Raw genomic sequence first — 18,829 nt, 5'->3', positions numbered from 1 at the left:
GTGTATACTGGACAAGCACTCTATCAACTGAGCCCTGGTCCCAATCATCATTTCTTTAGTTGGCTGCGGTTTTTTTTTTTTTTTTTTGGTTGGTTGATTGGTTGGTTTTCTTGTTTGCTTGTTTTTTGTCTCACTGTGTAGCTTCAAGCTGGCCTGGGACTCCCTTTGTAGAGCAAGCCAGCTCTGAACTCACAGAGATCCACCTGCCTCGGTTTCCCAAGTGCCAAGTCAAAGGTATGTGCCACCACATCCAGCTAGTTGGCAATTCTTTAGATGCTCTTTGGGGATAGACTCGGTTAGACGATTCCTCTGCTCTCATTCATGTACCTGTGGCCTGCCACTCACCACATCGAGAAAGTATCCCTGGGGAAGGCGGGTCTGGCTGTTGGCTGCAAAGGTGACCCGTTTCTCACGCTCTGCAGTCTACCCTAACTGCACGCACACATGGTGCGGAAGAACAAAAGTCAAGGTGCAGAGCTGACATTTCGACCCATCTGCGGATTTCTGGGGCCAACACAGGTCACAGGCTAGGAATAGCAGAGCTAATTTGCAAAGGGTGGGCCCAGAAGGAAGAGCCCAATCCAGCTACCCAGGGGTGAGAAGAGAGCTGTGAGAGAGGCAGACATAAAGCCCATCCATCTTCCTGGAAGCTATGAGCTATTGTCTGTAGCCAAGACCTACTGGCTAAGCCCCCACTAACAGAAGCACACCTGTCTATAACTTTAAGACAATGGGTGTAGAATGACTGTTTACCTGCGGGATGCTAATGTTGACTCTATTAATTGGCAGTTGGCACCTGAGACAGGGGATTCTTCGTGCTCAACGTGGGACCTATTAACACGCCTTATTGCGAATACAACTAATTGCTAAAATTGGATTGCAACCAAGCCACCCTCAGCCACTTCTCTCTACCATGCCAACCCTATTGAGCAAAGGATGGTTGCAGTTCTGGCGAAATCCTATTTTAAGACAGAGTCATTTGTTCTTTGCCTCAGACTCCCAGTTGCATCTGGTGCCCCTGGACCAGAATCATTTGTCCAGAAGGTGACCTTCACCGTCATGGCTTTCGCTTGAAAATCAACCTCCAACAAACACGTGGCAAACTGAGAGCCAGGAGGCCTAGCCAAGGTCTTTTGGCCATCCACCTCCCAGATGTCAGAGCTCAGAGACAGAAGGTGATTGTCTCCAAACAGCCTCATCCTGTGGCTCGGCAGGGGAGCAGCCATGTGGCAGACATGATGGGACCTGCTTTGCCAAGACAGAACTCTCCACAGGGCCAAAACTGAGAAACTTTCCAGATTCTGGAGGAAAGGCTGGGCCAAACTGTGTGAGCTTTGTCTCGATTTCCCCTCCTGGAGAACGTGCTTTCTCCTCGGGCTCAAATACACACAGTGGTACTTCTGCTTTTGCTCCGTTGGCTCTGTCAGTTCCACAGACTCTTATGATCTGCCATAGGGTGACTCTGTCAGTAGAGTAGCTGCTTCGTAATCATGAGGACCTGAGCTCAGACCTACAGCACCCTTGTGGAAGCAGGGAGTGGACTTGCCTATCTGTAACCCTGGCACTGGGAAGGGCAGAGGGAGGCAGACCTGGCCTGTCGCCCAAGCCAATTGGTGAGCTGTGGGTTCGGCGAGGCATCCTGTCTCAAAAGATAAGGTGGAAGGCCAGCCAAAGAGTTCACTGGGTAGGGGGCGCCAAAATTGAATCCCCAGGACCCATATGGTGGGAAGTGAGACCCTGACATTCACATTTACCGTAGCTCTCTTCTTCTGTGGTAATTTTGTGTATACACACACACACACACACACACACACACACACACACACACAGAGAGAGAGAGAGAGAGAGAGAGAGAGAGAGAGAGAGAGAGATTAGAAACAGCCACAAACCAAGCATCAATGCCACCAGTCCCATAGCCTCCCTCCACCCCTACTTAACACCAGATGGTACCCAAATTTGCTTCTTTCAAAGCAACAGGGAGGTTTCCTCTGGGTGGTCAAACAAACATGATGGTTCCAGAGCTGAAACAGAACGGGAGCAGGAGGAGACCCTGGCCTGTCAAAGCTGAGACATCCCGCAGAGTCCCATTTTATCTCCGATCAGCTTCTTAACTTCTTTCCAGCAAGGACCTCTCATCACACATCCCTAAAAGCGAGGGTAGGAGACTGTCACCCAGCTGGCCCGAGTCTTGTCTCTCTGTTAACCATTAAGCGAGCTTCCCCGCAGGCTTCCTCGTGCTCTCTGTAGGTTATGCCCATTTACCCCTAAGTGTGCCTCAAGTGCACAAAGTTTCCTTTTGCTGTCTCAACACCACTTCCACAAGTTGCAGCCTGGCTTAGCAGAGAGCCTGGGTTGTGTTTTCCTTTTACAGAGGTGACACTGGGATGTGAGATTAAATGGCTGGCCCGATACTACGGGCCAGTGAATGTGTTAACTGGATCAACTGGGATTCTCACTTTGAATTCTCAGTCTTATAGATACAGTAAATTAAAAACAACAACAACAACAACAACAAAAACATGGACCCCAAGGAAGCTAAAGGACTATTTTATTGAAGTTTGAGGGAAAAAAAAATAATAGGAAGGGTAAGATGAAAATCCTTGCTGTTACCGAGGAAGGAAATAGGAGAAAACCATAGCTCTTAAGATAGGCATAAGGTCAGAGAAACGGAGAGCCCAATGTGTCAGGGAAACCATGCTGAGGAAAGCCAAGCTACAGATCTGAGTTCAGAGGTCACCCAATTCCAGGCGCCTATTTCCAGGGCAAATGACTGCACCAGGGATACAAGCTAGAAATTGAGACAGTATGCTCATAGATCAGTGCCTTGTTCTGCCATCGGCATAGAGGCTTCCTCTGGGTGAAGAGGGGGGAGGAGAGAGAGAGAGAGAGAGAGAGAGAGAGAGAGAGAGAGAGAGAGAGAGGGAGAGAGAGAGAGAGAGAGAGAGAGAGAGCAAGCACTTGGAATCCACAGCCTCAGAACCCAGGGGACACTGTGGAAGAGGAGGCAGAAAGAGTATAAGAGCCAGAGGGGACAGAACACACCGGGAGAGCACGTTCTTTTGAGTCAAGTGAGCAAAGCTCACACGACCTCACAGAGACTGAAGCAGCAAGCATAAGGTCCACGTAGGTCTGCACCGGGTCCTCTGTGTATATGTGACAGCTTCCAGTTTAGTGTTTCCATAGGGCCCCTGTGTGCGTGCACAAGTGGGGATCCCCGATTCTTGTGTCTTTCTTTTCTCGGGCCCCTGTTGGTTTGCCTTGTCCAACTGCAAGGGGGTGGCTTTGGTTTTGTGTCGTTACGTTCTGTTGCTATCTCTTAGAAGCCTGTTTTTCTCTGATGGGAAGCAGAAAGGGAACGGATCCAGATAGGAGGAGAGGTACGGAGGAACTGGGAGGAGTAGAAGGAGGGGGAACTGTAATTAGGACACATTATATGATATATCCTATTACATATAACATATTATATATTATAATATATAATATATTGTATTCCTTTTTAATAAAGGGGAGGTAAGAAATACAGAGACGGCTTATTAAGAAAGGGAAAACATTCCCAAGAGTGACAATTGGCTGAGTAAAGAACCCAGAGAGAACTGGACCACACAGTGACTTTCACAAGGGCACACACATCTCCCAAGGGTCTGTATCACACGCCCAGTACCATAGGCAAAGCCCAGGTGAGGGTGTTCAGTCAAACTCTCCCCCACATTAATCTTGAAGCTACATCCGTTCCTACCCTCCTGCCACACAGGTACCAGCAAGGCATAGTTCTGAAGGCACGGTGTCCCAACCACGCCCCTCTCCACCCAATACCTACTCCTACTTCTTCCTAGCATCCCATGGTGCTCTGAGTTCGTCTCCATGATATAGATTTTAGTCTCCAAAGCCAGACTTCGCCTCACTTAGGTTACTCCTTAGTCTATGGCACAGTGTCAAACTCATACGAGGTATGCAGTATTTGTGGACGGAAACTGTACTAAACCCAAGACATGGCTTTGAGCTCATAGCATCAGAATCCTTCCTTGCTCCCAAGAGTAAATGGCTGAGAGCCAAATGGTGTTGTGGAAAGCCAATGAAGATTGCCTAGTGTCCTGTAGCTATTTCCTGGCAATTGAAACATTCCCTCTGAGGGAGTAGGGAGGCTCCTAACACTCACACTCTGGGAGCTCAGAAAGTTACAGGACCCACCAGTCGGTAGGAGCTCTGGGGTTGTGGTTTCAGTGACTTGTTGCCCGTGCTGGGGTGAGCCAGCTGCCTTTCTGTCACTCACACTCCTGGCCATAACCTCAAGAAACTCATTGGTTCACAGCAGCCTAAACTTGGCCGAAATAATTCCTTTGGACTGTTGTTTGGTGCCCTATCTAGGGCCAACAGACATTTATTTGCATTTATTTCCCCAAGAAGAATCGCAGGACTGGAATATAGCGTCAAATATAAAATAAAAATAGAGCAGGCAGATGACCAGAGATAATTACAAACTACATTTTAGTGTATCCCCTCTGGTATCTCTTTTCTGTAAATATGTACTTTACACACTGAGATCCTGAGTAAGCCTGAATTATTTAAGAATCCATCTTTTTAAATTGCATTTCTAATAGTTCTTGTAATTTCTATCCCAATGGTCAAATATATTCCAATATCCAAACCTAGATAAGTGTCCTGTTTTATTTGCCCTTTAAAAATTGACTATGTGCTTTGTAACTTTTTGATTACCAGTAAATCTACCAGGGGTAACATGGCTGTGAATAAATCTCTCTTCAAATTTTGAGCTATTTTTTTCCCTAGAATAAAATAATCTACAGTTTACAGTCGGGTTTCCGTGGGTTTAAAATTACAATTTAACAGTAACTAAGTAATTTTACTCCTGAAAGAGCAGTAACCTGAGGTTCTTCAAAATAGCATAAGGGCTGGTGGGATGGCCCAGTGGGTAAGCCACACGCCACCCCAGCCTGGCAATGACCCCTGGGACTCATGTGGTGAAAGAGGAAACAGGCCTTGACAAATTGTCCTCTAAGCTCCACGTGTGCCATGCACGTGTGCACACCTACGCACACACACCAAATAAACAAATGTGAAAGTTACTATAAATAAGTACAAACAGCATTGAAGGGAACTATAGCTCACTGTCTACCAAAACGGGATCACCTTAAAGATAGGAAAACCAAGACCTGAATCGGTTTGTCCAAAGCCATACTGATAGATTAGATCAACACCTTTCTTCTTGTTGTTTTTGTGTTTATTTTGGGTATGAGTATGGGGGTGCATATTTGTCATGGATCATCTGTAGAAGTCCCAGGACAACTTTCAAGAGTTGGTTTTCACAGCCAGGTAGAGGGGTGCACACCTTTAATCCCAGAACCACACAGGTGGAAGCAATCAGATCTCTGTGAGTTCGAAGTTAGCCTGGTCTACAGAGTGAGTTCCAGGACTGCCAGGGCTAAGTCGTGAGAACCTGTCTCAAAAGTAACAAAAAACAAAAACAAAAAAAAAAACAAAAACAAAAAACAAACAAAAAAACATAAAAAGTTGGTTTATTTTTTTCTTTCTACCATGTGGGTCCTGGAGCTACAACTCTAGTCATCTCCAAGGCCCTGGATTAACGTTTTTGAGAAGAAATTTAAAAACTAATTTAAGGAAAACTGCCATTCTTAAGACACGAAGTACAGAGATACCAGTTTAAAATGTGGGCTGTGCATTCTGCCTGGCACAAGAGGCTCGTTCAGTGAACTTTCATGAAGCTACCCATCGCTCTTTTCCCAGTAACTGTACGAGACTGGCTCTCAGGAGCGTCACCTAGAGTTCCATATCTAACTGCTAGCCAAACTGATTCAGAAAACACTTTCCGTCAGGAAGTTTTAACTGAGTACGCTCTGGAGGTGGCTAATCCAGCAAAGTGCTTCCACACAGGCGTGCGGGAGGCGTGAGGTTAATCCCTAGGACCCAGACGGAAAGGTCAGGGGTGTCCTTGTGGGCCTGTGATCCCAGCCTGAGAAGACCGGAGGCAGGGGAATCCCTTGGGCTCAGTGGCCAGCCAGCCTTGGCTGAATCAGGGAGTTTCCGGTAAAAGTTGTAAGAGGCTTTGACTCAAATAAACAAGATGGAGGGGTCAGCAAGATGGCCGGGTGGATAGAAGGACTTAGGGAAAAGCTTAATGACTTGAGTTTAATCCCTAGAAGCCAGGTGTGGAAGGGAAGGACCAACTCCCTCAAGTTGTCCTCTGACCTCTACACACATACACACGCACACACGCATGCACGCTCGCACGCACGCACGCACGCACGCACACGCACCCCTATTTAATTACAAATACTTTGTTAAATACTAAGGACAGAGTAGAGAGCCAAAGAGACAGAGGCTTGCTTCCCAGATCTGAAGAGAATGCAAACCATACACAAATGAGGAGAGATAAGATAGAACAAATTAAACAGAGCACAGGATGAGGGCGGAGGCTACTCTTTTGCAGCAACCATGCCTGAGACACAAATGATGACAAAGAACAGGAGGGAAGCAATCCATCCAAAAGCTGTGAGCCAGAAATGAATGGCCTGTCCATGGGACAGAGGATTTTTTTAATTAATTAGTTAGGGCCCGAAGAGATGGCTCAGCAGTTAGAAGTGCTCGCTGCTCTTCCGCGGATCCATGTTCAGGTCCCCATACCCACAACAGGGTGGCTTACATCTTTAACTTCATCTCCAAGGAACCCAACGCCCTCTTCTGGCCACGATGGGCAATTGCATGCAAATGTATGATGCGCACACACACACAAATAAATAAACCCTTTTAAAAGTTAATTATTAGATTTTGCAGGACACAGTGGTACATACCTTTAGTCCCAGCACTTTGGAGGCAGAAGTAGGTAGATTTCTGTGAGTTTTAAGTTAGCCTGTTCTACATAGTGAGTTCAAAACAACAAACCAACAACAAAACAACTCAACTTTTATACTTTACAGCTAATCAATTGAAATGATTCGTTAACAATTCATTAACAGGAAATTGATTATTTAAAATAAAATTACCTCGGAGAGAGGGAAGAGCTAATGATAAGTCACGCAAAGCCTTGAAGTCTACAGCAGGCAGTTAAGATTTAGTTAAAGGTGAAACCATCAGAGGGCTTCAAACCCAAGAGAGGCACGGCTGTCCATCTTCACTCTGGTTGTTGGATCATCTGTGCAGAGAAAGCAGGGAGCTGAGGAAGGCAGTCTGAGTACTAAGTGCAGGATCCAGAATCCTTGTGAAGAGGAGAAAGTTGTACAGGAAGCTGTCGAGTTCTCAAGACGCTTGGACAAGATAGTGTCTGAAGAAGGTTAGTGTGGCTGCAGCATCCAGAAAGGCCAGAAGGACTCAGAGGAAAAGGTCATCAGGCTTCAGGAAAAGGTGGATCATTGGTGACTATGGAAGGAGAGAATTCAGTGGTAGCTGATGAAAAAAAATCCCAAGTGAGATGGAAAGAAACATAAAAGAGGGAGACAAAAGCAGAGACGGCTCTTAGAGGGAGATTTGCTATAAAGAACAGCAAAGATACAGTATATCAGCTGCCAGAGAGCTTGGGTCCTGGAAAGTGTGTGTGTGTGTGTGTGTGTGTGTGTGTGTGTGTGTGTGTGTGACAGAGACAAAGACAGAGATACAGGGAGACAGAGACAGAGAGACAGAGAGACAGAGACAGAGAGACAGAGACATAGGGAGACAGAGAGACAGAGACAGAGAGACAGAGAGATTTGAGTTTGTTTCTTCATGCACAGTCTACAGTGTTTTTGGAGAGAATCTCGCTAACCTGGAACTCTTGACAGCTCAGCAAGCTCCAGGGTTTCTCATCCCTGCCCTCAGCAATGGAATTATAAGCACAAACTGTGTCAGCTTTTTACACGGATTCTAGGGATGGAACTCAAGTCCCCATACGTCCAAGGCAAGCACTTCACCTACTGAGGTATGTCTGTGCCTCACGGGGAAGCGTTTTGAAAGCACCATCTAGTAGGATACTCTTTCAGGATGGAGATGATCTGTGTCTGCTATTAGATCGTTGGTAACACACACTTGAGTACAGACACGAACCACACCACGGGCCCACTCAGACGGCTTCTGGGCAACTCTGGCTCCTAGGTTCCTGACTCTGACCAAGCCTGACTACCTAAATCCCATTGCCAGGAAGGATCCACAAGGTAGAGGAAGTGAACCAACTCTTGCAGGTCGTCCTCTGACATGATGTGATTTTAATAAATGCGATTGTTAAAAATCCTGCATGAACAATTCCGTGAATAGTTCTGGGTAGGTCACTTTAATCTCTGTGTGGCTCCGTCTTTACCTAGAACTGAAGTCTGCAGTGAGAATACTTCATGCCCATCTTATACAAAGTCTTGCCCTTGGACCCACGTGGTTGCCGCCTAGGACCTTCTTGTTGCTCCTGTGTTTGGGTTGGGGTTTTGTTTTTGCCTGTGTATGTATCTGCATATTTGCATGTGTGCTTTATCTACTGGACTATATTCCCAGCCTGACCTTGGACCTCTAGTTCTTCTCCCAGCACTTCCTACGTGCTAGGATTATAGATGTGCACCACCATTCTAGACCCTGCAGTGCTGGGAACCAAAGCCAGGGCTGTGTGCTAGGCAAGCACCCGGCCAACTGAGCTATCTCTCCAGTTCCTCAGTTCCTACCTCCTAAGGGAAAGGTGACACAATCCTCCGGATCTGTAGGAAGCACAGTAAGATAAGGGCTTAGAGCACAGACTGCAGATGTGGTAAGCCCCGAGGGATTCAATTCCCAGGCTTTCTGTGTATTTGCTGGAAGATCTTAAGTGACGTATGCCAACCTCTCAGAAACCCAGTTCCTACGCGTGTTAGCTGGGGATAATAAGACTGTAGGGTGTGGTGGGGATCGAAAGAGGGCACACTGCCAGCCTGGCATAGGACAGTCAAGTCATAAGTGTCATCTATTATCATTAACAGCAGACACGAGAAACCAGCCTTGGAGGCAGTAGTATGCCTCTATTAGGGTTTAGACCTAAGGGAGTCTCTGTCTCTAAGACTGGTTTATCATTTGAGAAGTTGTTATGCCTGGTTTCTATGACCCCAGGATAACTCAAGTTTCTGGAAGTGGAGATCCAGAATAAAGAGTAACTTGGCTATGCGGGTGTGTGTGTGTGTGTGTGTGTGTGTGTGTGTGTGTGTGTGTGTGTATCTGTGTGTCTGTGTGTCTGTGTGTCTGTGTCTCCATTCTAGCAGGGGGTAAAAGCACAAGAGGGTCTGGAGGGCGCCTCCAATAAACATTCCCCACTACAGGGTGACTTGTTCTCTCCTACAGACTAGCATTTGCCAGAGCTGCCCACTTAACTCCCAGGGTCTGACTGATAAATCCAAGTTGCAGCTGCCAGACCGGCAGTGGTCTGCTCAGAACTTCAAATGAATGTTCCCAAACCCGCCCACTTTCTCCACATAGTGCTTCCAGATAAGTCTCCCTTGCTCCGGATAAAGGCTTTGAAGCACAGCTTGTCTGTTAACAAGTGGCTTTTGACTGTGCCGGAGTTTGATCTTTATTTTGCTCTTCTTCATCAGACTCCTTTAAATGGGTTCTTTCACACTCCCCAGACCAGCCTAAAGGAAACCCCGCGAAACAATGGCCCAATTCTCCCTGGATGCAAGGAGTGAGCCGTCAAAGGGGAGCACAGGCCCTCCTACAGGGCCGCAGAGGGAAAAGCAGTGGGTGATGTTCGCAGCACAATGAAAAGTGAATTCAGCCAGTTTCACACACAGGCACCCTGTGAGGAGAGCTGAGGTGCTGCCAAGGCTCTTTACTCAACCTCAGAGGAAACTCAATGCCCCAGACAACTGCTTCTCCATGAGAGCAAACAAGGTGGTCAGGTATCCAAAACTCCAGCCCTACCTTTGGTTTGATCCCAGCATAAGACCAGATGTGGTAGTGCCCCTCGGAAGTTTCCACATTCAGGAAGTAGAGGCAAGGCAACTAGAGATCCAACGTCATCCTGTCCCACAAAGGAGTTCAAGGCCAGTCTTGGCCTGCATGAGATTCTGTCTCACAAACAGAAGAAGAACATGAGCTAGTTGCCTCAATGTAGTGGCTTGGTTTTAAACGGCCTAAACCATCGATGGGGGAGCACACGATAAAGCAAACTTGGTAAAGTATTAGTTGAAGACGTTAGTTTGTGTGTGAGTGCTCAGGGTACACGGCTTGTAACCTTCTTATATACTTAAAAATGCATTCAACAAAATGTTGAGGGGAAAGTGTTGCCCACAACAATAAACAAGCAAACAAAAACCCAGAGCCCACCTTTTGCAGAAGAACAGGGAGCCAGCTGCTCTGGTCTGGGGGAGGAGTGTCTGTTAGAGATTTGGGCTTTCTGTTCTTCGTTTGTTTGTTTGAAGAACATTCCTTTGTATAATAGGGGTGTGCGTGTCTGTGTGTGTGTCTCTGTGTCTGTGTGTGTGTGTCAGTGTGTGTGTGTGTCTGTGTCTCTGTGTCTCTGTGTGTGTGTACCTGTGTGTGTGTGTCTGTGTGTGTGTCTGTGTGTGTGTGTCTGTGTGTGTGTGTCTGTGTGTGTGTCTGTCTGTGTGTCTGTGTGTGTATGTCTCTGTGTGTGTATCTGTGTGTCTGTGTGTGTGTCTGTGTGTCTGTGTGTGTATGTCTCTGTGTGTGTGTCTGTGTGTCTGTGTGTGTATGTCTCTGTGTGTGTATGTCTCTGTGTGTGTGTCTGTGTGTCTGTGTGTCTGTGTGTGTATGTTTCTGTGTGTGTGTCTGTGTGTCTGTGTGTGTATGTCTCTGTGTGTGTGTCTGTATGTCTGTGTGTGTGTTTACACCAATGGACAACTTGTGGAAGTCAATTCTCTCCTTCTACCTTGTGGGTTCCCTGAATCAAAGTCAGATTTGTCAGGCTTCATACCTTTCAGCAGCTATGCTATCTCTCAGGCCCTTTGCTGTCCTTTCCATCTTCCTTCCTTCCTTCCTTCCTTCCTTCCTTCCTTCCTTCCTTCCTTCCTTTCTCTTTTAATCCCAGCCTGGTCTTAAAGAGCACAGTCCGTAGATGAGGATAACCTTGAACTCCTGAGCCTCCTGGCATGCCCTGCCACACCAACCAGCTAGTTCTCTTGCTACTCACTACCTGTTCTCAACAAAAGATGGTTATAAATACCAAAGTATGACCGCCCAGCTCTCTGACCACCTCCTGTCTAGTGAGGAGTCCAATTGTTTCCCCACCACACTCCTTTTGGTGCAGTCTACCAGGACGAAACACGGCCGAAGAGTCCTGGCAGAACCAGGCTGATTCCAAAGAGACCTCTGCAGAACCAAGCCAGTACACATGACGAAACTTTGAACCCCTGAAAGGATGAGAAACATAAACTTTGTCTCCTATAAAGCTAGCCTGTCTCTAGCGTCTCATCATAATAACGGAAACCATGATAGATTACATCTTCCCTACTTCCTGGATCAATACCTGGCCCCAGTGTCTGAGACCAGTGAGGTGGCTTGTTGGGTTAAAGAACTTGCCACAAAGCCTGGTAGCCTACCTGGTAGAAGGAGAGAGCCAAGCCCTGTAAATTGTTCTCTGGCCTCCATGTGAGCACTATGGAAAATGGATGTCTATGTGCACACATGCAGATATGCTTATATACATACATAGTGTAATTTTTAAAAATCATGCATCAAACCCTAGCTGAAATATACTTGCATTGGTTATAAGGAAGTGGTAGAGTGAAGCTCTAAAAATTAACTCAAGATTTGTACAGATTAAGATAAAAGAGGATTTAGTGACTAATTTAGACATGGGGGGGGGCAGTGACAGCAGAGAGTCAGGTCTCAAACTGAGAATGCAGTGGCTAGAAATTGATAGTGGCACGGGAGATAGAGAAGTCACACAAGAAGTAAACTCCAGGAGTCCAGTTCTGAACGTCTTAACAACACGGAGTCTGTGGCAGGCTTTGCACTTAGCTCTAGTGTACAAGGATTAAGCTATGGCTGAAAGGCGTTCTGTTTAAGGGATGGAGAAGTAGGTCTAGGAGACAGGTACATGGCTCAATCAGTGAAGCACTCTCATAGCAAGCTTAAGGAAGCTATGGGGTGCGGGGGAAGCTGGGTGTGTTGGTCATGGCTTAAAATTATAGTTTGAGGAAGCAGAGACAGGCAGCTCTCTAGGGCTCATGGGCAAGCACACCCAGTTTACTTAAGTTCCAGGCCAGTGAGAGATGTTGTGCTAAAAACCACAGTAGAGCACTGTCTGTCTGTCTATCTGTCTATCTGTTTCTCTCTCTCTCTCACACACACACACACAGACACACACACACAGAGAGAGACAGACAGACAGACAGACGGAGGGAGACAGAGACAGAGATAGAGACAGAGAATGAAGTCTGTAGCTTGAATTCTGGAATGCTAGACATCCAAGATTAGGCAGCACCATTGGTTCAACCTCTGGTGAAAATCTTCTTAGACTGGATCCTGTCATAGTGGGTGACATCATGGCAAGAAAGAGAGAATGCATGAGAATACAGGACAAAACAGGAAGCCATGAAGCCAATGAGGGGTCAGGTTTGCTCTATCCTAAAAGCCTGCCCTCAGGGCGGCAAACCCCGCTCATCTAAGCATCTCTTAGCAAACTTTTAACTCTAACTACACTGAGAACCAAGTTCCAGGACGTAAACCTTGGTTGGACTAAGCATGTCCAAATCACAGCAAACACCTCTGTTTCTATTGCTCTTTCTTTCCCTTTAGTGCAAAGTATATAAAATACCATCACAACATTCTTGTCTAGAGCTCAGTAGGTGAGCATAGGATAGGGTTTCTACAACTTCCTCATCTTGAAAATCTAAAGTGCCACACTCATAAAACAATGACTCACCTCTTTCCTCTCTTCTCCCCGGCCCCTGGAAACCACCTTCCTACTTTCTGTTTCTGTAAATTTGATTACTTCACGTAGCTCACATAAGTGGACTCACACACTCATATGGTTAAAAACGGCGCGCGCGTGAGTGCGCGCACACACACACACACGCACACACGCACACACACACACACACACACACACACACACGAGGGAGCTGGGGTTGCAGGGAGACAGAGACACAGAGAGACACTCGGGCTCTCAACATGATTTTCACAGTGTGAGGGAGGTAGAGGGCTGCAGTTCTAACAGTCCATCGAGCCACTACAATTGCACGCTCTACACGGCAACAGTGGGCTTGATCCACAGCCAGCTCCCAGCTAAGTCCCTCAGCTACCACTGCTCTAGCAAATGACCGCTTCTCAACACCGGACACTACAAATCCTGCAGCTTCCACAGAGCAGGTGTAACTCAACACCCAGAAGTTCCAGACTGTGGTCCCGGTCAAGTGCAAGGGGTGTCTTCCTCCAAACACCAGCAAGCACCACTTTCTATAAAGGGGTAGTTAGAAACAGAAACCTTAAAAGAAAAACGGTGTGTGTGCATGTATGTGTTCATGGGTGTCAGTGCAAGAATGCATGTGCTGTGCTGCATGGATAGAAGCCGGAGGACATCCTTGTGTGTAAGCCCTTCTATCTTGCTTGAGGGAGGATGCCCCTGTTTCTGTATATCACCCTGCATGCCAGGCTAGCTGGTTTGTGAGCCTCTGGTAATTCTCCCCCTTACCGTAGGAACACTGAGAGGATCAGCGCATCCTGCCACATCCGTGTGTATGTGATGTGAGTTCTGGGGGGTTCAAACTCAGGTCTTCACACTTGTACAGCAAGTGCTTTACCACGGAACCAACTCCCTGGTGCCCCTCCCCCCAACACAAAACTCTTAAACCCACATGCTCTTCCAAAAGAAAACAGGAGACTCCTATCGTTAAGTCCTTTCTCTTTAAAAAAAAATTTTTTTTCCACTCTATGTGTATGTATGTGCTATGTGTCCCTGCTTTGTGCACCACACACATATAGGTGCCTGCAGAGGCCAAAAGAGCGTGTGGGATCCTCTGGAGCTGGGGTTATGGGCAGCTCTGAGTTGCCTGTGGTTTGTTACTGGTTTTTGGATTTTTTTTTTTTTTCTGAGACACTAACCCCAGTCCTCTTCCGGAGAAGTAAGCTCTTAATTGCCGAGCCACCTCTCCAGCGGAGGTTATCTCTTTTAGTTTGGGAGTTTGAGGAAGGCCAGGGTCTCATGTAACCCAGGCTGACCTCAAACTCACTAAATAACTGAAGATGACCTTGAACTTTTGCTCTTCCTGCCTTTACCTCCAGAGTAAGGAATCACAAGTCTGTACCCCATTCCTGGTTTATGTGATACAGGAGATCAAACTCAGGGCCTCGTGTATGCTAGGCTAACTCTACCAGCTCATGCATATGCCTAGCCCTCAAGTCCTCTTTTAGGTGAGAGGGATCCAACTTTTTCCAGACTTGCCCAAAGAAAAGGCACTTTTGACAGAAGAGTCCTTTTCCTGACTGCTTGCTTTGCAAAGAACAAAAGATGAAAAGAGATCTTTTGTGAAACGTTGTATCCAGGCCTTGCTGCTGATATTTAACCCATACTTCCTGCATGCATAAAGCCAGAGACTCTGTTGTGAGCGCCTCCAACTTGAGTGCAAATGGACCCTGAGCTCGCTGCAGGGCCCTAATCTTAGGAAGATCTGAGTAAGGAAAGAAAGGGAAAGGGGGCCAAGGTGCTTTCACGCTCATTAGCATTTTCAATTTCCTTTTCCAGCCCTCTTCCTGCTCCCTTCCTCTCCCCACAATGAGCTAATTCTTCCTGATCGATTGTGGCTTGTAGATAACCGGCTGGGCTTTCTCGTGCTCATATTCTCCTGTCCATCACACAAAGCGTTCCAAATGCTGCTTAGGCAGAAGACGGCTGAACCCGAACACCTTAAATATCCACGGAGCGTGTTTTCCTTTCAAGCTGCTTCTTCCTCCGGCTTTCATAAAGGGAGAAAGCTGGCTTCCCCAACCTTACTCTTTAGAGTCACAAAAGGGAACGTGAACCGTTTGGATGCTGGAGAGACGGTTCGGTTGTTAAAACGATTTGTCCCGCAAGCGTGAAAACCTAACTTTAAAAGAGTGTGTGTGTGTGTGTGTGTGTGTGTGTGTGTGTGTATTGTGGGGGAGGAGGGTCCGAGTATGCTTGTAACCCCAGAGCCAAGGAGGCTGAGCTAGGAGGATCCCTGGAGCTCAGGGAGCAGAAAGGGTATTCAAACACAGTAAAACTCCAGGTCCAATGAGAAACTCTATCTCAAAAGCTAGGTGAAGGGAGCCAGAAAGATGAGGGAACAGTTAAATGTATTTGATGCTTTCCCAGAAGACCCGAGTTCGGTTCCCAGCACCCGCTCCAGGGGATGTGACGCCCTCTTCTGGCCTCTTCTGTCTTCTGTTGTTTTTCCATTTTACAAAAACATCTGAATCCTGTCTTCGGAGTGATCTTGCATTATTTTGCTGGCAGGGTCACAATAGCCACCTACACCCTCTCTGGCCTCTTCTGGTTCCTGCACTCACGTGTGTGCATTCCCATACACAGATATATATAACATATACACAAGTGAAAATAAAATAAATCTTAAAAAAAAAAAAGGCGGAGAACAAAGAGACAGCCCTCTGACCTCTATGTACAAACACACAAGAATGCATACAAACACACACACACATACACACACACACATATACACACACACCCACATACACACACTAATTAAATGAAATAAATGATAAAATCTAAAGAATTCGAACCTTTGGGGACAAGTATGGGCCCATCCTAGTCACACTGACAGCTCTGAATGCTTTCACGGCACGTACCATGGGTGATCAAACTCTAAGCACATCTTTGTTTTTCCTAAATGCTGCGTTATCCGTCTAATGCAAGAGACAGCATCTGCTCTGGGTGTAATTTCCATACTCACTTGGCACCATCAACTGCCTTTCATGACACCAGGGCTGGTGCTTTGTGGTTCCCCACCTCCTTCCAGCTGCAAGACCCAGATGTCAGGTTCCGGAATGCATTTTCTCTAGCAGGGGAATGGCTGGCTTCTCGCTGCAGTCCCCGACGTAGGTGGCTATTGTGGCCCAGCCAGCAAAATAATGCAAGATCACTCCGAAGACAGGATTCAGATGTTTTTGTAAAAAGGAAAAACGGAGTCCGAATGAGGGGGCGGGTGAGCAGCACACGTTTCTTAGGCCTTTAATTATAAGCCAGACGTGTGTGTGGCACGCTGGGACTGAGCAGATTGTGGGGCCCTTCATTCAACATTCAACTGTTGCTGGACCTTTTTGTTGTTGTTGTTTTCTTTTTCTTTCTTTTTTTTTTCATGGCAGTTTGAGTTTTGGGGGTACTTTGGGTTTTTTGTTTTGTTGGTTTTGGGTTTTTTTTGTTTTTTGGGGTTTTTTTTTTTTTTTATTAACTTGAGTATTTCTTATATACATTTCGAGTGTTATTCCCTTTCCCGGTTTCCAGGCCAACATCCCCCTATCCCCTCCCCGTCCCCTTCTATATGGGTGTTCCCCTCCCCATCCTCCCCCCATTACCACCCTCCCCCCCACAGTCTAGTTCACTGGGGGTTCAGTCTTAGCAGGACCCCGGGCTTCCCCTTCCACTGGTGCTTTTACTAGGATATTCATTGCTACCTATGAGGTCAGAGTCCAGGGTCAGTCCATGTATAGTCTTTAGGTAGTGGCTTAGTCCCTGGAAGCTCTGGTTGCTTGGCATTGTTGTTGTTGTTTTTTTTTGTTGTTGTTGTTGTTTTTTGTTTTGTTTTGTTTTGTTTTATCTCTCTATTCTGCATCTAAAATCAGCACCTGGGGAGGATGAAGGGTCTGTTTGAATGAATCGCGCCTACAAGAAATGGCAGGGTCAGGCGTGATGTAGAGTATGCAGCTAAGAGAACAGAAAGGAGGGAAGGAGAGAAGGGGAGAGGTGGCTGCAAGGAATTGGTAAAGTGCAACAGAGACAGCTTTCAGGTCCCCTAGATGTTGGGGGGCCTCTACCACTGCCTTCCCTCCATCCATCTCTCCTTCCTTCCTCCCTTCCTCCTTCCTGTCTGTCCTCCCTCCCTCCCATCCATCCTGCCTTTCTTCCTTTTCTCATTCATTCTTTCCTTAACTCTTTGTTATTTAGTATGTGTCTGTGCGGTTGTGCATGTATATAGGTGTACATGTGTGTACACACCAGAGGTTGTCATGCCTGAGAGCCTTCTCCAGAACCTTCTGCCTTGTCTGTTTTAGACAGGGGCTCTCGCTGGAAACGGAAGCTCGCTCAGCGAGCAACCAGTCTCAGGGAGCTGCCTGGGTCAGTCTCCCCAGCCCTGGGGATCGCAAGCGTGTGTCACCCTACCCAGCTTTTTACCAGGGCCCTGGGAATTGTATGGTGTCTTCATGCTTACTGTGCAAGCACTTTATACACTGAGCCGTCTGTCTGTCCAGCCCCTGGCTTTCTTTTTAAGATTCCTTCGTGAATGCGGTTCAGTTGGTGGAGTGCTCGCCTGGGATGCACAGCGTCCTAAGTTCAAACACCAAAGGAACCAAGAATGGAACCCCGCACTGGGAGAGTAGGGTCGGGAGGATCAGAAGTGTTTCTTGCCTACAAAGAGAACTGGAGTCCAGCCTGACACACACACACACACACACACACACACACACACACACACACACACGTCCCTTTCAAAAGAAAAAGAAAAAGAAAAGAAAAGAAACATGAATGGAAATCAAGCAACAACCTGTCTTGTCAACCTGTCCTGGCTTAAGCTAAGTCCTGGCTTCAAAGGAACCTTGAACAAAGTAGAAACTCAAAGAGCTGCCCTGGACTGCCACATACCAGTGGGAGCCGCACTGGACCAGGATGGGGGGGAGAGAAGCTCAAACACATGGGCCTTGTACTATTTAATTATTGTTATTATTACTTTCCCTTGTCCAAAGCAGCTGGACTGTGCTAAGGCAGTTGTGCGCAGGGCAGAGTTTGGAAGTTTCTCACAACCAAGTCAATTGACTGAGCGCCCGTCCAGCTGCCTCCGATGTTCCCAGGCAGATCAAAGGAGTTCACTGAAACGTAGTGAGAGCATGTCTCCCGGGCCAAACTCAGACGACCCAGTGCTGTTAGGAGAATGAAGCATTACATTCTAAGGGGACTGGGCTCCCCTGGACTCGCCAGCCTGTGGTTCTCTGCCTGGCCCATGTTCATCTAGGACGGTGGTTCTCAACCTTCCCAAGGCTGACACCCTTAACACAGTTCCTCATGTTGTAGTGAACCCCAGTTATTCGTATTTTCATAACTGCATAACTTCATAACTGCAATTTTGCTACTGTTATGAATCATAGTATAAACATCTGTGTTTTCTGATGCTCTTAGGTGACCCCTGTGAAAAGGTCATTCGAATCCCAAGGAGGTCAGGACCCACAGGCTGAAAACTGCTGACCCAGGCTGTGTCTCTGTCTCCTTTGATGGACATCTTCATAACCAAATACCATGGATGATATCTCCGTCGCTATTGGAAAACACACGAGAGTGGGTAATTTTTACCAAGACAGCCTTATTTGAATCTGTTCCGGAAGCTGGGAAGGTGCTGCCATCTGCCTAGTTCCCAGTAAGGGTACTGTACAACTCTAACACATGAGAGGGACAAACAGAGCACCTATGACAGACAGGAGTAGGAAGCCAAACCCACTCTATAACAGTCTGGCTTCCTAGTGACTAATTCAGTCTCACCAAGGCAAGTGCAACATATGAACCATCAAATGTTGCACCAGGCACGTACCTGTCATCCCAGTGCTCAGGAGATAGAAGCAGGAGAACCAGAAGTCACCCTCAGCTATAGAGCAAGTTTGAGGACAGCCTGGGGTACATGAAACCCTGTGTAAATGAGCAAACAAACAAATGAAAATGAAGCACCAACTA

At 46.9% G+C, this 18,829-nt stretch overlaps 1 long non-coding RNA gene across 3 annotated transcripts in view; it reads right to left on the bottom strand.

Moving 5' to 3' along the window:
• Positions 1-2,531: 2,531 nt before the first annotated feature.
• LOC120096242 (uncharacterized) overlaps positions 2,532-18,829 on the bottom strand; it is a 16,318-nt gene continuing 20 nt past the window's right edge. The window contains exons 1-4 of one of the 3 annotated variants that reach the window (XR_015635876.1): positions 18,690-18,829; positions 9,874-10,019; positions 7,017-7,165; positions 2,532-3,388 (exon numbers count right to left, since the gene is read on the bottom strand). The exon at positions 18,690-18,829 is cut by the window's right edge and continues 20 nt beyond it. This is a non-coding gene — a long non-coding RNA (uncharacterized LOC120096242). Of the gene's footprint in view, positions 3,389-7,016; positions 7,390-9,873; positions 10,020-18,689 lie in introns of all 3 variants that reach the window. The other 2 variants (XR_015635877.1, XR_015635875.1) reach the window with 2 other exon arrangements.

The sequence above is a fragment of the Rattus norvegicus genome, chromosome 13, assembly GCF_021556685.1.
Source record: "Rattus norvegicus strain SHRSP/BbbUtx chromosome 13, alternate assembly SHRSP_T2T, whole genome shotgun sequence".
NCBI lineage: Eukaryota > Metazoa > Chordata > Mammalia > Rodentia > Muridae > Rattus > Rattus norvegicus.
Note: the sequence above shows the minus strand (reverse complement) of the source record. Positions and strands in the feature narration are given on the sequence as shown.